The sequence below is a fragment of the Oncorhynchus nerka genome, linkage group LG6 (assembly GCF_034236695.1).
Source record: "Oncorhynchus nerka isolate Pitt River linkage group LG6, Oner_Uvic_2.0, whole genome shotgun sequence".
Classification (NCBI taxonomy): domain Eukaryota; kingdom Metazoa; phylum Chordata; class Actinopteri; order Salmoniformes; family Salmonidae; genus Oncorhynchus; species Oncorhynchus nerka.
The window spans coordinates 20,339,520-20,357,760 of record NC_088401.1 but is presented as its reverse complement, the minus strand read 5'-3'; the positions used below and the strand labels follow the sequence as shown (position 1 = coordinate 20,357,760).

The following is an 18,241-nucleotide window of genomic DNA, read 5'->3' as shown; positions in this document are numbered from 1 at the left end:
GGAGGGGGGGTGAGAGGGATTACTTTATCCTATCCTAGGTATTCCTTAAAGAGGTGGGGTTTCAGGTGTCTCCGGAAGGTGGTGATTGACTCCGCTGTCCTGGCGTCGTGAGGGAGTTTGTTCCACCATTGGGGGGCCAGAGCAGCGAACAGTTTTGACTGGGCTGAGCGGGAACTGTACTTCCTCAGTGGTAGGGAGGCGAGCAGGCCAGAGGTGGATGAACGCAGTGCCCTTGTTTGGGTGTAGGGCCTGATCAGAGCCTGGAGGTACTGAGGTGCCGTTCCCCTCACAGCTCCGTAGGCAAGCACCATGGTCTTGTAGCGGATGCGAGCTTCAACTGGAAGCCAGTGGAGGGAGCGGAGGAGCGGGGTGACGTGAGAGAACTTGGGAAGGTTGAACACCAGACGGGCTGCGGCGTTCTGGATGAGTTGTAGGGTTTAATGGCACAGGCAGGGAGCCCAGCCAACAGCGAGTTGCAGTAATCCAGACGGGAGATGACAAGTGCCTGGATTAGGACCTGCGCCGCTTCCTGTGTGAGGCAGGGTCGTACTCTGCGGATGTTGTAGAGCATGAACCTACAGGAACGGGCCACCGCCTTGATGTTAGTTGAGAACGACAGGGTGTTGTCCAGGATCACGCCAAGGTTCTTAGCGCTCTGGGAGGAGGACACAATGGAGTTGTCAACCGTGATGGCGAGATCATGGAACGGGCAGTCCTTCCCCGGGAGGAAGAGCAGCTCCATCTTGCCGAGGTTCAGCTTGAGGTGGTGATCCGTCATCCACACGGATATGTCTGCCAGACATGCAGAGATGCGATTCGCCACCTGGTCATCAGAAGGGGGAAAGGAGAAGATTAATTGTGTGTCGTCTGCATAGCAATGATAGGAGAGACCATGTGAGGTTATGACAGAGCCAAGTGACTTGGTGTATAGCGAGAATAGGAGAGGGCCTAGAACAGAGCCCTGGGGGACACCAGTGGTGAGAGCACGTGGTGTGGAGACGGATTCTCGCCACGCCACCTGGTAGGAGCGACCTGTCAGGTAGGACGCAATCAAGCGTGGGCCGCGCCGGAGATGCCCAACTCGGAGAGGGTGGAGAGGAGGATCTGATGGTTCACAGTATCGAAGGCAGCCGATAGGTCTAGAAGGATGAGAGCAGAGGAGAGAGAGTTAGCTTTAGCAGTGCGGAGCGCCTCCGTGATACAGAGAAGAGCAGTCTCAGTTGAATGACTAGTCTTGAAACCTGACTGATTTGGATCAAGAAGGTCATTCTGAGAGAGATAGCGGGAGAGCTGGCCAAGGACGGCACGTTCAAGAGTTTTGGAGAGAAAAGAAAGAAGGGATACTGGTCTGTAGTTGTTGACATCGGAGGGATCGAGTGTAGGTTTTTTCAGAAGGGGTGCAACTCTCGCTCTCTTGAAGACGGAAGGGACGTAGCCAGCGGTCAGGGATGAGTTGATGAGCGAGGTGAGGTAAGGGAGGAGGTCTCCGGAAATGGTCTGGAGAAGAGAGGAGGGGATAGGGTCAAGCGGGCAGGTTGTAGGGCGGCCGGCCGTCACAAGACGCGAGATTTCATCTGGAGAGAGAGGGGAGAAAGAGGTCAGAGCACAGGGTAGGGCAGTGTGAGCAGAACCAGCGGTGTCGTTTGACTTAGCAAACGAGGATCGGATGTCGTCGACCTTCTTTTCAAAATGGTTGACGAAGTCATCTGCAGAGAGGGAGGAGGGGGGGGGGGAGGAGGATTCAGGAGGGAGGAGAAGGTTGCAAAGAGCTTCCTAGGGTTAGAGGCAGATGCTTGGAATTTAGAGTGGTAGAAAGTGGCTTTAGCAGCAGAGAGAGAAGAGGAAAATGTAGAGAGGAGGGAGTGAAAGGATGTCAGGTCCGCAGGGAGGCGAGTTTTCCTCCATTTCCGCTCGGCTGCCCGGAGCCCTGTTCTGTGAGCTCGCAATGAGTCGTCGAGCCACGGAGCGGGAGGGGAGGACCGAGCCGGCCTGGAGGATAGGGGACATAGAGAGTCAAAGGATGCAGAAAGGGAGGAGAGGAGGGTTGAGGAGGCAGAATCAGGAGATAGGTTGGAGAAGGTTTGAGCAGAGGGAAGAGATGATAGGATGGAAGAGGAGAGAGTAGCGGGAGAGAGAGAGCGAAGGTTGGGACGGCGCGAAACCATCCGAGTAGGGGCAGTGTGGGAAGTGTTGGATGAGAGCGAGAGGGAAAAGGAAACAAGGTAGTGGTCGGAGACTTGGAGGGGAGTTGCAACGAGGTTAGTGGAAGAACAGCATCTAGTAAAGATGAGGTCGAGCGTATTTCCTGCCTTGTGAGTAGGGGGGGAAGGTGAGAGGGTGAGGTCAAAAGAGGAGAGGAGTGGAAAGAAGGAGGCAGAGAGGAATGAGTCAAAGGTAGGCGTGGGGAGGTTAAAGTCGCCCAGAACTGTGAGAGGTGAGCCGTCCTCAGGAAAGGAGCTTATCAAGGCATCAAGCTCATTCCTCTGCCTCTGTCCAGCGATGACACCATGAAGCACTTCCACCAGCTCACCCGCGAGATCAACCTTTTCCTTTCCACCAACCAATCCCAGAGCAGTGCAAACGGGAGCGTCTATTCACACAACAGCAGGGTCATGGGTGGCAAATCAGAGATGAGCGTTGAGGAAGTTGCCATGGGTTTCGTCAGAGGGGCCAACGAGGCCATGTCGTCCAATCAGAGCATTGACACAGGTATTGAGGGGAGGGATTATTATCATGACACACAGCGAGACCCAGGAGGCAGATGGTTGGAGTTTAAGATGCTTAATAATCCAAAAAGGGTAGGTAAGAGAGTGGTCGTGGACAGGAAAAAGGTCAAAACCAGTTCAGACTCCACCCAGTCCAGGAGGTACAGACTGGCAGGCAGGCTCGAGGTCAAGGCAGGCAGAATGGTCAGGCAGGCGGGTACAGAGTCCAGAAACAGGCAAGGGTCAAAACCGTGAGGACGAGAAAAAGGAGAATATCAAAGGCAGGAGTACGGGAAAAACCACTGGTTGACTTGGAACATACAAGATGAACTGGCACAGAGAGACAGGAAACACAGGGATAAATACACTGAGGAAAACAAGACAAACTGGTACAGAGAGACAGGAAACACAGGGATAAATACACTGGCACAGAGAGACCGGAAACACAGGGATAAATACACTGGCACAGAGAGACTGGAAACACAGGTATAAATAGGAAATAGGAAATAGGAAACACAGGGATAAATATACTGGCACAGAGAGACAGGAAACACAGGGATAAATATACTGGCACAGAGAGACAGGAAACACAGGGATAAATACACTGGTACAGAGAGACAGGAAACACAGGGATAAATACACTGGCACAGAGAGACAGGAAACACAGGGATAAATACACTGGGGAAAACAAGAGACACCTGGAGGGAGTGGAGACGATAACAAGGACAGGTGAAACTGATCAGGGTGTGACACCAATTTCATTAGTCTTTTGAGGAAAATTCCCAGACGCTGCCCAAATGCTCTGTCTAAACGCAAATACGCCTCACATTTATATAAGCAAGAAAAAATCATCTTTTTTTTTTAAAGCATGTTTTGGCAGACCAGGTGGGCAACACGCATGTGCCATCGCACAAGCTTTAGGAATGAGGACTGTCTTCATACACAAGTTAATTCTGTTGCCTGTGCACACATTTGTATGTCTGAGTACATGTGTGAGTTGAGTACACATGTGTTTGCAGGGGTGCAACTTCGGTTTTAGAAGTGGGGGGGACATAAAATACAATGTTTTCATCCGGTTGGATAAACACTCCAAACATCCTACCCGGGGGGCAACAGTGAAAGTTGTGCCCCTGTGTGTTTGTGTATCCCAGAGAGGGACATGTGGAGAAGGAGAAAGTAGGGGTGAGAGAAAGAGGGGCAAGGAGCTTGCGAGGCTGGCATGAAAATAGTAGGCTTGTGTTTGAACGCTGGTGACATTTGATTTGAGTCCAACCAGTCGTTGCTCATGTCCCATGATTTATACCAGTGGCCACTGGCCAAGATGAAAAGGTGCCTAGGATGTTGCTGCCCCCTTTCACTATATAATTTATGACAGTATCATCCGTTACTTTCTTCAGAAACACTAGTGCCTTAGTTTCATGTTGTGTGTCCATGTCAAATCAAATCAAATCAAATGTTATTTGTCACATGCAGATGTTAATGCGAAAGTAGCGAAATGCTTGTGCTTCTAGTTCCGACAATGCAGTAATAACCAACAAGTAATCTAGCTAACAATTCCAAAACTACTACCTTATATACACAAGTGTAAGGGGATAAAGAATATGTACATAAAGATATATGAATGAGTGATGGTACAGAGCGGCATAGGCAAGATACAGTAGATGGTATTGAGTGCAGTATATACATATGAGATGAGTATGTAAACAAAGTGGCATAGTTAAAGTGGCTAGTGATACATGTATTACATAAGGATGCAGTAGATGATATAGAGTACAGTATATACGTATACATATGAGATGAATAATGTAGGCTATGTAAACATTATATTAGGTAGCATTGTTTAAAGTGGCTAGTGATATATTTGACATCATTTCCCATCAATTCCCATTGTTAAAGTGGCTGGAGTTGAGTCAGTGTGTTGGCAGCAGCCACTCAATGTTAGTGGTGGCTGTTTAACAGTCTGATGGCCTTGAGATAGAAGCTGTTTTTCAGTCTCTCGGTCCCAGCTTTGATGCACCTGTACTGACCTCGCCTTCTGGATGATAGCGGGGTGAACAGGCAGTGGCTCGGGTGGTTGTTGTCCTTGATGATCTTTATGGCCCTCCTGTGACATCGGGTGGTGTAGGTGTCCTGGAGGGCAGGTAGTTTGCCCCCGGTGATGCGTTGTGCAGACCTCACTACCCTCTGGAGAGCCTTACGGTTGTGGGTGGAGCAGTTGCCGTACCAGGCGGTGATACAGCCCGACAGGATGCTCTCGATTGTGCATCTGTAGAAGTTTGTGAGTGCTTTTGGTAACAAGACAAATTTCTTCAGCCTCCTGAGGTTGAAGAGGCGCTGCTGCGCCTTCTTCACGATGCTGTCTGTGTGGGTGGACCAATTCAGTTTGTCTGTGATGTGTACGCCGAGGAACTTAAAACTTACTACCCTCTCCACTACTGTGTTGTGTGTGTTTAAGGGTTCTGAGTTGTGTATGTAAGGGTTCATCAGTATGCTGTGTGTAAGGGTTCTGGGTAATACTTCACTTGAAACCCAGTGTCATAACACATTATTATTTACACCTGTTGTGACATACAGTATATTGCATTATCTTATGGCTGGTTATGACACCTACATAAGAGTGTCAAAACCCACATTTATTCAAATGTGTTTTTTCCTTGCCAAGAAGCTTCCTTTCGTTTCAAAGTTTGTTTCTTAAGTTCTGTTGTAAGAAATTCTTAACATACATCTTTTAAGTAACTTGTAGAAAATGCACTTCATGACACTGTTATGAAGCATTATTACCAACCTCTGTCACTTTACTTGGACTAAGAAAATACACTTTATAACACTGTCAAGAAGCATTATGACCATCATCATCACATAAGCCAGATAGGCCAATCACGTACATGCCCTTATGTCAGTCATCAAAGAGGGTGTCTTGTCCTGATCCTGAAATCTGCTCCTGCATTCATCCCAGTCATCAGACACAGAGCATTGGGGTAGGTGCATGTCTGACATCAATGTGTGCTCAATTACAATGATCATTTACAATTGGCTCATTCATACCCCTCCTCTCCCCTGTAACTATTCCCCAGGTTGTTGCTGCAAATGAGAATGTGTTCTCAGTCAACTTACCTGGTGAAATAACGGATAAATAAATAAAAAAATATGGTAAATTTCTGAAAATGTTATATAACAAATACATACTGTTGACAAGTAGGCTGTGGTGTAATGGAAGGTTTTGCCTTGTGTGGTAGGTTTTTGTGGGTTTTGACACTCTTATGTAGGTGTCATAACCAGCCTTCCGATGACATTGAGGAATGCACCACATCAGTCACTGGATTTATCAACAAGTGTATTGAAGACGTCGTCCCCACAGTGACTGTACGTACATACCCCAACCAGAAGCCATGGATTACAGGCAACATTCACACTGAAGGGTAGAGCTGTAGCCATGAAGTGCTTTGAAAGGCTGGTAATGGCTCACATCAACACCATTATCCCAGAAATCCTAGACCCACTCCAATTTGCATACCGCCCAAACAGGTCCACAGATGATGCAATCTCAATTGCACTCCACACTGCCCTTTCCCATCTGAACAAAAGGAAAACCTATGTGAGAATGCTATTCATTGACTACAGCTCAGCATTCAACACCATAGTACCCTCAAAGCTCATCACTAAGCTAAGAAACCTGGGACTAAACACCTCCCTCTGCAACTGGATCCTGGACTTCCTGATGGGCCGCCCCCAGGTGGTGAGGGTAGGTAGCAACACATCCGCCACGCTGATCCTCAACACTGGAGCTCCCCAGGGGTGCGTGCTCAGTCCCCCCCTGTACTCCCTGTTCACCCACGACTGCATGGCCAGGCACAACTCCAACATCATCATTACGTTTGCTGACGACACAACAGCCTGATCACCGACAACGACGAGACAGCCTATAGGGAGGAAGTCAGAGACCTGGCTGGGTGGTACCAGAATAACAACCTATCCCTCAACGTAACCAAGACTAAGGAGATGATTGTGGACTACAGGAAAAGGAGCACCGAGCACGCCCACATTCTCATCGACGGGGCTGTAGTGGAGCAGGTTGAGAGCTTCAAGTTCCTTGGTGTCCCCATCAACAACAAAGTAGAATGGTCCAAACACACCAAGACAGTCGTGAAGAGGGCACGACAAAGCTTATCCCCCCTCAGGAAACTAAAAAGATTTGGCATGGGTCCTGAGATCCTCAAAAGGTTCTACAGCTGCAACATCGAGAGCATCCTGACCGGTTGCATCACTGCCTGGTACGGCAATTGCTTGGCCTCTTTCCGCAAGGCACTTCAGAGGATAGTGCGTACGGCCCAGTACATCACTGGGGCAAAGCTGCCTGCCATCCAGGACCTCCAGGGAAGGCCCTAAAAATTGTCAAAGACCCCAGCCACCCCAGTCATAGACTGTTCTCTCTACTATCGCATGGCAAGGGGTACTGGAGTGCCAAGTCTAGGACAAAAAGGCTTCTCAACAGTTTTTTTACCCCCAAGCCATAAGACACCTGAACAGGTAACCAAATGGTTACCTGGACTATTTGCATTGTGTTACCAGTGCTCCAACACATTGGCTAACCGGGCTATCTGCATTATGTCCCACCACCCACCAATCCCTCTTTTTACGCTACTGCTCTTTGTTCATCATATATGCATAGTCACTTTAACCAAACCAACATGTACCTACTACCTCAACCGGTCTCTGTGCTACTCTTATTTTCAAATGTCTTTTTACTGTTGTTTTATTTATTTATTTACCTACACAGAAACACACACACACACATACCTTTTTATCGCCCTATTGGTTAGAGCCTGTAAGTAAGCATTTCACTGTAAGGTCTACACCTGTTGTATTCGGCGCAAGTGACAAACTTTGATAAATTGATAAAGTATGGGACTGTTGGTGTGGTGTACGTGTTGTCCATCTCTATTCATCTAGTGTAACACACTGTCTGTGTTGTCCATCTCTATTCATCTAGTGTAACACACTGTCTGTGCTGTCCATCTCTATTCATCTAGTATAACACACTGTCTGTGCTGTCCATCTCTATTCATCTAGTATAACACACTGTCTGTGTTGTCCATCTCTATTCATCTAGTGTAACACACTGTCTGTGTTGTCCATCTCTATTCATCTAGTGTAACACACTGTCTGTGCTGTCCATCTCTATTCATCTAGTGTAACACACTGTCTGTGCTGTCCATCTCTATTCATCTAGTGTAACACACTGTCTGTGTTGTCCATCTCTATTCATCTAGTGTAACACACTGTCTGTGCTGTCCATCTCTATTCATCTAGTGTAACACACACTGTCTGTGCTGTCCATCTCTATTCATCTAGTGTAACACACTGTCTGTGTTGTCCATCTCTATTCATCTAGTGTAACACACTGTCTGTGTTGTCCATCTCTATTCATCTAGTGTAACACACTGTCTGTGTTGTCCATCTCTATTCATCTAGTGTAACACACTGTCTGTGCTGTCCATCTCTATTCATCTAGTATAACACACTGTCTGTGTTGTCCATCTCTATTCATCTAGTATAACACACTGTCTGTGCTGTCCATCTCTATTCATCAAGTTTAACACACTGTCTGTGTTGTCCATCTCTATTCATCTAGTATAACACACTGTATGTGCTGTCCATCTCTATTCATCTAGTATAACACACTGTCTGTGTTGTCCATCTCTATTCATCTAGTTTAACACACTGTCTGTGTTGTCCATCTCTATTCATCTAGTGTAACACACTGTCTGTGTTGTCCATCTCTATTCATCTAGTGTAACACACTGTCTGTGCTGTCCATCTCTATTCATCTAGTATAACACACTGTCTGTGTTGTCCATCTCTATTCATCTAGTATAACACACTGTATGGTGCTGTCCATCTCTATTCATCTAGTTTAACACACTGTCTGTGCTGTCCATCTCTATTCATCTAGTCTACTTTCTTCTGGACTGTAGTCTGCTGCTTCTCATCACAGCTGATTTTAACCATGATGTAAAAGCAACAATATATGAAACAGATGTATGTGTCTACACGGGTGCTAAGTAATAAGACTTGAAACATTACTCTCGCTTCAGTTGTACCTTCTTCAAATCTGTCCAAGTCGAGGTGTATCCGACTTCGGATCTATGCAGTCAATAACTGACTTGGATTTGTTCTTGTGTGTGGGTGTAACCTTAAGACCCCTCAAACTCAACTCTGGACCTTGAAGCCAGTTCCACTGCATTGTTTCATTGTTCCCCTCTAATCAAGGACTGGTTGAGACCTAGGACACCAGGTGGGTGCAATTAATTATCAGGTAAAACAGAAAACCAGCAGGCTCCGGACCTCGTAGGGTCAGAGTTGAATACCCCTGCATTATTATTCAACTGTAGAATTGGAGAATACATGTATTAAATCTTCCAGTGAAAGCTTTCTGTTTATTTATATACAGTACCAGTCAGAAGTTTGGACACACCTACTCATTCCAGGGTTTTTCTTTATTTTTGACTATTTTCTACATTGTAGATTAATAGTGAAGACATCAAAACTATGAAATAACACAAATGGAATCATGTAGTAACCAAAAAAGTGTTAAACAAATCTAAATATATTTCAGATTCTTCAAAGTAGCCAACCCTTGCTATGATGACAGCTTTGCACACGCTTGGCCCTTGAATGAGGTGTGTCCAAACTTTTGACCGGTACTGTATATTTAAAAAAAAAAACTATTTAAAACAGTAATATATTCCAGGGTTTCCCAAACTCGGTCCTGGGGCCTCCCCCTGGGTGCACATCTTTGGTTTTTGCCCTAGCACTACACAGCTGATTCAAATCATAAAAGCTTGATGAGTTGGTTATTTGAATCAATCGTGTAGTGCTAGGGCAAAAAACTAAATGTGCATCCAGGGGACAGACCCAGGACCGAGCTGAATAATTCAAGAGGTTTTACAGTTGAAGTCGGACATTTACATATCCCTTAGCCAAATACATTTAAACTCAGCTTTTCACAATTCCTGACATTTAATCCTAGTAATAATTCCCTGTCTTAGGTCAGTTAGGATCACCACTTAATTTTAAGAATGTGAAATGTCAGAATGATAGTAGAGAGAATGATTTATTTCAGCTTTTATTTCTTTTATCACATTCCCAGTGGGCCAGAAGTTTACATACACTCAATTAGTATTTGGTAGCATTGTCTTTAAATTGTTTAACTTGGGTCAAACATTTTGGGTAGCCTTCCACAAGCTTCCCACAATAAGTTGGGTGATTTTTGGCCCAGTCCTCCTGACAGAGCTGGTGTAACTGAGTCAGGTTTGTAGCCCTCCTTGCTCGCACACACGTTTTCAGTTCTGGCCAAAAATTCTCTATAGGATTGAGGTCAGGGCTTTGTGATGGCCACTCCAATACATTGACTTTGTTTTCCTTAAGCCATTTTGCCACAACTTTGGAAGTATGCTTGGGGTCATTGTCCATTTGGAAGACCCATTTGCGACCAAGCTTAAACTTCCTGACTGATGTCTTGAGAAGTTGCTTCAATATAGCCACATAATTTTCCTGCCTCATGATGCCATCTATTTTGTGAAGTGCACCAGTCCCTCCTGCAGCAAAGCACCCCCACAACATGATGCCGACACCACCGTGCTTCAAGGTTGGGATGGTGTTCTTCAGCTTGCAAGCCTCCCCCTTTCTCCTCCAAACATAACGATGGTCATTATGGCCAAACAGTTCTATTTTTGTTTCATCAGACCAGAGGACATTTCTCCAAAAAGTACGATCTTTGTCCCCATGTGCAGTTGCAAACCGTAGTCTGGCTTTTTTTATGGTGGTTTTGGAGCAGTGGCTTCTTCCTTGCTGAGCGGCCTTTCAGGTTATATCAATATAGGACTTGTTTTACTGTGGATATCGACACTTTTGTACCTGTTTCCTCCAGCATCTTCACAAGGTCCTTTGCTGTTGTTCTGGGATTGATTTGCACTTTTCGCACCAAAGTACGTTCATCTCTAGGAGACAGAACGTGTCTCCTTCCTGAGCTGTATGACGGCTGCCTGGTCCCATGGTGTTTATACTTGCATACTATTTTTTGTACAGGTGAACGTGGTCCCTTCAGGCGTATTGGAAATTGCTCCCAAGGATGAACCAGACTTGTGGAGGTCTTTCCCATTTTCCCATGATGTCAAGCAAAGTTTTAGTTTGAAGGTAGGCCTTGAAATACATCCACAGGTACACCTCCAATTGACTCAAATGTTGTCAATTGGCCTATCAGAAGTTTATAAAGCCATGACATAATTTTCTGGAATTTTCCAAGCTGTTTAAAGGTCACAGTCAATTTAGTGTATGTAAATCTCTGACCCACTTGAAACAATTTTTGGAAAAATGATGACTCCAACCTAAGTGTATGTAAACTTCCGACTTCAACTGTAGCTGTGAGAGCACAGCCCTGACCACATAGACCCAGGGAAAGTAGTTCTCCTCATCCAAACACACACACACACTTCAAGCAAAATGTCTGACCCATCTATGTTTGCTGTTATTGCACTGCCACCCTGTGTTCAGAGCACCACATGCGGGTTTCTCAACCCTCTCCTCTGCCCCCCCATATGTTTCACATTTTAGTTAACCCAACACTGGCACGCCTGATTCAATTAGTCAAAGGCTTTATGATTAGTTGAATCTTGTTTCCAGTTTAGGGGTAAAACAAAAAGCTGAAATGTCTGGGGGGGCTGCATCAACGACACCCAAATGTTACACATCATAACCTGAGTCATGAAGGGGCCATGAGCTATGGGAATGATTACAATGATTTTCCTCCCAGGCCTCAGTTACAACACCAACCACTGCATGGTGTCTAGGTTTACAGTATCCGTCATTCTAACTCAATTCAAACCTCTAAAATAATAAATCCCAAACCAGCCTCCAATTGAATTCCAGGGAGTTGCAGGGTGTTCTGGGAGAGATAATGAGACCCAGCAGAAGGATTGGCATATGGGGCTGAGAGGCAGGAGGGTTTGGGCGTGGAGCTGAGAGGCAGGAGGGCTGAGGCGTGGAGCTGAGAGGCAGGAGGGTTGGGAGTGTGGTGGAGCTGAGCGACAGGTGGGTTTGGTCATGGGGCTGAGAGGCAGGAGGGTTGAGGTGTGGGACTGAGAGGCAGGAGGGTTGAGGTGTGGTGGGGCTGAGAGGCAGGAGGGTTGAGGTGTGGTGGGGCTGAGAGGCAGAAGGGTTGGAGTGTGGTAGGGCTGAAAGGCAGGAGGGTTGAGGTGTGGGACTGAGAGGCAGGAGGGTTGAGGTGTGGGACTGAGAGGCAGGAGGGTTGAGGTGTGGTGGGGCTGAGAGGCAGAAGGGTTTAGGTGTGGGTCTGAGAGAGGCAGGAGGATTGAGAGGGCCTCATCCCCACAGGGGGAGGAGAGTTTTCAGTGTCTATGATGATAGGGGAGAGGAGGGGGTGCAGGCCCAGGGCAGGCAGGCATGGAGAATAGATTGGGAGATAGTGAGCATTGATGTCCCAGCAGCAGGACGTTGGTAGAGTGATGTAAATCAGATGTTAATGAGTGGCTTGGGACCTTACAGCACGGATCCAAGACAAGAAAATAAAAAATGTAAGGATCACAATTCCTGTGGTAAAAATGTTAGTCACACCCAAAGAGATATCCTCAAACTCTGCCCCCTCCCAGTGAGCGGATATCTGCCTACTCATCAGGAAAGACGACTTGGAGACTCTACAAGTATTTCTTCAGTAATAGCCAGTATTGTACACTAATACAGGGATAACATCGATGAACATTTAGGGGTGAAACTACATGACACCAATCTTTAGCGGTACCGGAACACCAAGTCTAGGACCAAAAGGCTCCTTAACAGCTTCTACCCCCAAGACATAAGACTGCTGAACAACTAATCAAATGGACATATTTACACCTGGACTATTTACATCGACTCACCCTTTATTTTTACACTGCTGCTACTCGCTGTTTAATATCTATGCATAGTCACTTTACAAATTACCTCAACTATCTTGTACATTGACTCTGTACCGGTAACCCCTGTGTAGCCTCGTTATTGTTATGTACATTTCTTGTGTTACTTTTTGATTGATTTGTTTACATTAGTTTATTTTGTAAATATTTTATTAACTCTATTTCTTGAACTGCATTGTGGGTCAAGGGCTTGTAAGTAAGCATTTCACGGTAAGGTTCGGCTCATGTGACAAATAAAATGTGATTTAGACTAGAATAACAGCTACCATTAACAGTAACCCTTATGCAAATAAACCGTTTAGAGCTGGCTGGGGGAATTCAAGCTTTTTGTCAGGCAGGCAGACAGTAGGATCACATTGTCTTGTGTTGTAACACTGGGACATCTCTATAGGACAAAGAATACAAGGCATTCGACACTGAACTTTAACTCTGAACCAATTATGCACAGCTTATCTCAAGTCAGGGACAAACACTCAATTTTGGTTCAACCATCTGAACAAACACAACTAACCTCACTGCAGTAAGAGGCAGTGATCCACTGGGCACCGATGAGACAAGATGACCAACACAGCACACACACAAAGAGCTCTCTCTTCACTTAGGTGAGGCTTAGAAAACCTCACTTCTCTGCAATATTGAAAAGCGCCATGTCTTTTCCTATATGAATACTATCAAAGCCAACAGTTGAGTGAAAGAAAACATTTTATTTCATACCCTGTGAAGAAAAAGATGACTTTTCAACACTGGCTCCATGTGCAGTTTTACATCTTAAAATACTGTACAAGCTTTTCAAAAGACAACCATAAAAACCAAAGGGAAGAAAATACTTTTCCTCTGGAAAAAGAATCCACTGAAAAAACACATTCAATAGTCGAGGTAGGCAACATTTAAGAGAGATTTCTTAAAAGGAAAAATTAATCACATTGACAATACAATCGTGCAAACGCGGGCAGTGCAACATCCCTGTATTAACTGATTTCATAAGAATGAGGTAGATATTAGTGGTTGTATATTTGAGGTAGATATTAGTGGTTGTATATTTGAGGGAGATATTAGTGGTTGTACATTTGAATTTACAATTTGGTCTTCTGTAAACATTTAATAAATGTGGACACGAAGTTAAGTTTGTACGGATAGGTCATTCTTATCCCTGCATTGCACTTACAATATGTTCGGTGCTGGCTTGATTTGAGTCATAGTCAATAATGGGGATAACGTCTGAGAGGGGGTTCACTCTGCAGGGCATACTGACCAGCAGGCTGGTGAGACGACTGATTGGGTGGACCCAGCACATCAAACACACTCTTATTGGGCGGTACTGACTGGAGCATAGTGTCCAGGTCCATAATGAGGGGAGGGCGCCCGCTGGGTAAGAGGGGCCAGTAGGCATGACCTACAAAATGGCTGGATGTGACAGGAGACCCTCCGTAACCATACAGAGGCATGCCCAGAGGCATCAGAGGGCCTCCGTTAAAACGCATGCTGGGCGGGGCCACGGCATTGGGCGGTGTGTACTTGGCATATGAGGTGGGAAGCTCCCAGGGAGGGGGGCAGCCTCGGCGGGCAGTCTTGTGTGGAGGGGGTCTGCTGTCCTCGTACCCGTCTGATCCCGCCTCGCCCTCGGGCACCTGCTTCCCGCCTTGCGACACGCCCCTCCAGTCCTCATCGGAAGACGAGGCGGGGCTGACGGAGCTCGCTGAGGCGCTGCGAGCGGAGGAGGAGTAGCGAGCACATGGAGGAGGGGAAGGACGAGAGTGGGGCTCCACCCCCAGCAGTCCCTGCCCCTGTCGGGTTCTCCTGCTTCGCTGGCCGGCCTCAGGCTGTGGAGGAGAGAGTCAATGGCAAAAGATGAGTCCAGCTTGGGCCGGTACAGGTCCTCCTGAGAGGGGGAGAGCTGTCTGGTGGGCATGGGGGATAGAGCGGTGAAAGAGGGGCCGGGAGGGGGGGTTGTGATGGGTCCTCGGGGTAGAACAATGATTGGTGGTGGGGGGGCCGGGGGCTCCGCAGCTGGCTTATGTTGGTGCCCATGCAGGATGTAAGGAGCAAGATCCTGGGCGAAGATGGTCTCATCCTGGCGTGACACAGCAGTGTTCTGCCTCTTGAGGAGCTCCAGCGGCACCCGGCTCACTTCCACGGCCCAGAAGTTCCCCTTCCCCTGGGGCTTTCCAGGATCCTTCAGTACCTACAGGGACCAGGAGTGATAGACAGCGGTGAGATCAAAAGTATAGTACAACCTGAAAACCAGTTAGACAGGATCTCCCCAGTTTCACATCTCATAATTTGCTAGAATGATTTGCTTCATCGAATGTTTCATAAAGCACTGCAGTGGCTTTCGATAGGCTACACAGGTAGTCTAGTGGTTAAGTGCATTGGGCCAGTAACCGAAAGGTCGCTGGTTCGAATGCCCGAGCCAACTAGGTGAAAAATCTGCCAATATGCCAATGAGCAAGGCACTCAACCCTAATTGGTGTTGGACTAGTAACCGGAAGGTTGCAAGTTCAAACCCCCGAGCTGACAAGGTACAAATCTGTTGTTCTGCCCCTGAACAGGCAGTTAACCCACTGTTCCTAGGCCGTCATTGAAAATAAGAATTTGTTCTTAACTGACTTGCCTAGTTAAATAAAGGTAAAAAATAAAAATTATAATTGTTCCTGTAAGTCGCTCTGGATAAGAGTGTCTGCTAAATGACTAACATGTAAATGTAATATGTATACTTGCTTATAGGTTGTTTGGATTCTAGAATCAAACATATCATTGAGCCCACTGATTGACATAACAATAAAGAAGACACTAAATCAGACACACCTTAACAAAGCAGTCATAGGAAGAGAGGTTGTGTCGCACTGAGTCCCGCCAGCCTTTGTAGTTCCCTTTGAAAAAAGGGAAAAGTGTACTGATCTCCTTTAGAATCTGGGGAGAGACAACAAGAAAGGAGTCAACTTGCATCAATGGGTGTCTGCATTAAACAGTCAAATTAGCAGACTATATTAAAGAGATACTGTATATGATTGAAAACATGATTGCAGCCTTTTCATAGGCCTATAATACAAAAGTAAGATGAACTGTAGGACTGATAGCCTACACAGAGAGCTATCATCGACTATGTTTCTTATCAACTCAACCAACTCCAGCTGATACATCTCAGTGTCTGGTTTCACTGTAATGCTGCTATCCTTAACAAAACAAACCCAGAAAAGCATGGCAGTCACTGAAGTGGGCCAAGAGGTTACTAGCTTACTCTGTTTAGCGTCAAATGATTGTACTGTTCTGTCTGTTTAATGCAATCGAACCCCTACAAAGACCGTTTTAAAAAATTTGCGATAAAACAGAATCCCCGATTAGAACTTTTTAAATAATAAAGTATATCAACTTTATTTGCTGAAACTTAAATAATACATGAAAATAACAATAATTAACATCCAAAATGTACACAAATAACCATGCGTAATTTGGCCTGAATTGACACAAATAACCTTGCGTAATTTGACCAAAATGTACAATTTATTCTAAACTCGCATGTTCGCACACCAACTCACGTTACCTCAGACAACGTAAGCTTCTTCTCTGAAGAATTTTGGATGACCATGGCAATCATTGCGAGGTAGGAGTAGGGTGGTTTGGGGTAGCGCTGATAGTTTTTTTTCTTTCCATTTTTCGTCTGGTCCCAAGATTCCTCCTTGATCCGCCCATCTTTGTTGAGCTCGGGCGACGGCTGGTAGGATGACCCGGGCGGTCCGTGGTGGTTTGGCAGCATCGCTTTATCCATGGGCGCTGTGGCCCAGCTGAACTGGGCAGGGGCAAGCTTTTCCAGCCGTGGAGGCTGTTGGACTGGCACCTGGGTCGAGTAGGAAGGCCCGTGTTAGGCTGCAGAGCTCCGCGCTGTGGCAATCAGAGGATGGATATGGAAGTCAAGTTGATGGTCGTGGTGGCCTCCCAGGCTAGGAGAGCGCAGGTAGGAGAGCGGGTGGTGCCAGCAGGCTCTGACCCCCCCAGTGCTTTGTCATGCTGATCATCCAGGGGGCTGCAATGTCGGGCAGGAGGGGGAGGGAGGGAGGGAGTCGGTTCGTAACCTCTGGCAGACTGTTGGCTCCAGGCCGCCTCTATTTAAAGAGCAAACAATTAACAGCTTCATGTAAATCCCGCTGCGTAATGGGGGAGAGAATGAAGCGCTATCTGCGGGCAGAAGGGGGGGGGGGTGTCTGTGTGTGCGAGAGAGTAAGACAGTAAATCTGTAAATAACCCCTCCGACAACAGGCAATTTACCACAGCATTCCTTTTGGCAAAGGTGCCCCAAAACTTTTACGCAGCAGGTGCGCATGGGAGTGATGAAGACAGCTTGGCTGTCGAAACGTTGGTATTACATTTTTGCATCTGAGCTCCTAGAGTGTGCGGCTCTCTTTTATTTTCAAGTTTCTATTCCGCTAGCCAGCACCTCGTCTTAATAGGTGTGCGTTTATTTTTCTTCTAGCGCATGGGAGTGAGCCACACAGATTATCCAAATTGTGTTGTGTTGTATACCAGTCCACTTGAATGTTCCTTTTGAATCATTACCCCCCCGCCTTACACAAGGTATTGGGGGTCATAATGAGAAACCCCCATCTAACTTTCTTAAATGTTGAGACTTGCTTACAGTAAGCACAGATTGTGTAGTGATGTTCCAATGTCAATAGTATATCAGTCGCCAACGTGACCCATATAAAAGAGGTGGGAGACTCCAGAGATTTGAGAATGAAAGTAGAACGTTGGAGTGGGGGGAGGGAACGAGAGTGGCCCACAAGCAGAGAGGGGGAAAAAACGAGGAATTTTGGGTGAGGCTTTCATTCAATCAACAATTTATGGCAAGCAATATACATAGCACAGCTAATATACAAACATTGAGGGATTTAACACCCTCGGTCCACTAAACAGATACACTGAATGAAGATAGAGATCATGTCAATTCAAAATATTAGGCGTACTTCTCATTAATTGTGTTGCTGATTTGTTGTGCCATTGTGACAAATTGTCAACTAGTAGCCCAAAAAGTACTAGATCACATTAGGCTATAGTAACAGCACGGAAAAAATAGGCAGTCCTGTACACCATATTTATTACAAAACAATATATTATTGTAGCCTATTATAAAATATATATTTATTATCTAAATATATGGCTCTGCGTGTAATTATTAAAATATGGCCGATTGCATATTTTGAAAATATATAAAACAGTAGGCAGACTAGCCTAATGGGCACTGGCAGTAGCCTGCATGTGTCAGTATAATTAAAATAGATGTTCTTATTCAAAAGCATATTAAAACTTCTGAGAGTACTCAAACGCAGGTACTGTGCAGGGGCGTACCAGTTGGGTGTAGGCTATTTGCGCACAGTAGGAAGTCCCTTGAGAATATGCAGTGCGAGTCCAACGTGAAAGAATAGTTTCGGGAATTCATGTCTCTTTTGTGAAAGTTAATGTAGTGCTAATGCCCAAGCCCTTACTTCAGCAAGACCGTGAAAACAAGTTAGATTAGCCAGATTTTCATTGGCAGACAGACTGTCTCGTTTCATGGATGGACTACTATTTAGC

The 18,241-nt window shown here is 46.0% G+C and overlaps 1 pseudogene; it reads right to left on the bottom strand.

The window, feature by feature from the left end:
* Nucleotides 1-13,794: 13,794 nt before the first annotated feature.
* LOC115131029 (forkhead box protein H1-like) lies at nucleotides 13,795-16,680 on the bottom strand (annotated as a pseudogene).
* Between the last annotated feature and the right edge of the window lie 1,561 nt (nucleotides 16,681-18,241).